Source organism: Syzygium oleosum, unplaced genomic scaffold (genome assembly GCF_021117445.2).
Source record: "Syzygium oleosum isolate NSW1041296 unplaced genomic scaffold, Sole_v2.1 Sole_v2.13, whole genome shotgun sequence".
In the NCBI taxonomy this organism is placed as follows: Eukaryota; Viridiplantae; Streptophyta; class Magnoliopsida; order Myrtales; family Myrtaceae; genus Syzygium; species Syzygium oleosum.
In genome coordinates this window covers 8,041,648-8,043,721 of record NW_026607497.1, presented here as the reverse complement: position 1 = coordinate 8,043,721, position 2,074 = coordinate 8,041,648, and the positions used below count along the sequence as shown (strand labels likewise).

General features: G+C 47.0%; 1 pseudogene; it reads left to right on the top strand.

Moving 5' to 3' along the window:
- Nucleotides 1-557: 557 nt before the first annotated feature.
- Nucleotides 558-1,764, top strand: LOC115675700 (xyloglucan 6-xylosyltransferase 2-like; annotated as a pseudogene).
- The last annotated feature ends 310 nt before the right edge of the window (nt 1,765-2,074 follow it).

The following is a 2,074-nucleotide window of genomic DNA, read 5'->3' as shown; positions in this document are numbered from 1 at the left end:
GTCGAGTGCCAGCCAGCGGAGCGACGGTTGATACCTCCACATCATTTGGCCAGCGAAGCCGGCTCGGCTTATGGCTCCGGCAAATTCCATTTGGTTTTTTTCTTGGGGGAAAAAATATGAAATAGATGGGGGGATGTAGGCTTGATCACGGACCTACTGAGCCGCTCCCGTCCCGTGCCACGGCAGCTCGGACATTTTTGAGCAGGCTTGGACGGTGATTATATAGTTAAGTTTGACCGGATTAGGCTCGAGTCAGGCTCGCCCAGTCCGCATCCAAAAAATAGCGAGTCGCTATCAACTACCAACATTTGGTGTCTGCATGCGTATATGTCTCTGGATAGAAAGTATACCGATGGTGCGTTTGTTTGAGTGAAAGTATTTGTCGGGAATCCGTTTTCTAGACTTTCACCCGTTCGGTTCTCCGAAAATGATAAGCGACCCCGAAAATACTTTCTGGTCAAGAAAAATATTCATCTTTAAAATTAGGAAAGTGAATTCCTGAGTCACGCTTTTTCCACTCCCTCTTTGACTAATACACTCCTCATCATAATGTTTTGACCATATTATCCCTTGTGGGACCCATTTTTTAGCATAGTATACCCAGAAGATCATTCAAGTTAAATGTGGGGCCATTTTGACATTATTCTCTCTCTTGCATGTTTGTCTTCCTCTTCTTCTTCGCTGCCTTCTCCATCTACGTCTTCCGCTGCGCACCCGGGTTCCATCGATTGTGCCGTTCAATCGCTCCGCCACCTCGACCCACCATCATCGAGACATTGCTCTCTCGACAACGTCATTCGCTTCTAGATCCTGAAGCTCTCGTCCTTGCTTAGTCCGGATCTTCTGCGTTAGCTCTAGTCACACCGATCCTGAATCTCATTAGGCGCGTGAGGATGCTCGACAAGTGTTTGGTAGCTCGCCATAGCTACCAGATACGGCAAGAGGTGTGGCATGGCAAGGTGACCATCCTATGACCGTCATTGTCCTTCCCAGCACCATCAACGCCGGCAAGTTCGGCATGCCGGAGCAGGACTTTAACGACCTCCGAGACCACTTCTACTCGTGGAAGCGCGGGAGCCCCATCGCGTCCACAAGGAGGTCCTCACCGAGTCAGCCTAGTCGTAAGGCTCAATCCGAGTCGACTCAGTTGTCATCATTAAATAGCTACAAGGAATTCGACATATGGAAGATCCTTATCGAGGAAGGCAAAGACGAGAAACAGGATCCGAGCAAAGCTATACAGTCTTGCCCCGAGGATATCCGAATGGGACAAGCAGAGAATTAACTGGCTGAGGAACACGCAAATTATTCCAATATCATCGGGCCTAACGAGCCTAGCGTTTTGCTCGTCACAAGTTCATCTCTAAAGACGTGCGAGAACCCATCAGTGATCATTACTTGTTAAAATCGATTAAGAATACGATGGATTTTTGTAGGTTGCACAGTAATGAAATCTTTCACGATAGGGTACTCTTAGACGTGGAGATTGCTAGGTTTTGGGCTAAATTGCCTTTGATTAGGAAACTGTTGTGGTCACATCCGGATCTTGAGTTCTTGTGGTGGATTGACAGTGATGCTATGTTCACTGTAATGGCGTTTGAGGTTCCATTGGAGAGGTATAAGGACTCTAACATTGTGATGCATGGTTAGAATGAGTAGGTGTATGATCAGAAGAATTAGATTGGGTCGAATACTGGTAGCTTCTTGCTTAGGAATTGTTAGTGGTCACGGGACATTCTTGCTTTTCGTTGCTCTCCTCGATGAAGTTCTGAACCATCCTCACCAAGCAGACCGAGCTCAGCTCGAACTCAGCCACCCCACCCCGCCTCTTCCATCCTTGCCGCACTGAGGAGGAGCTTTACCGCCGGTTGCCTTCTCCAATGATAAATTTTCAGGATGCCTAGTAACTGTCGGTGAAACAAGCAAAAGAGAGAACAGAGAGATAAGAAGAAAAGGAAAGAACCAAACAAAAAGTGGGACCCAAAATAGGCTTCACATTTAACTTGAATCATGGCTTGAAAATGGGACCCATGAGGGACAATATGGTCCAAACACCATAATAGTAGAGTGTATT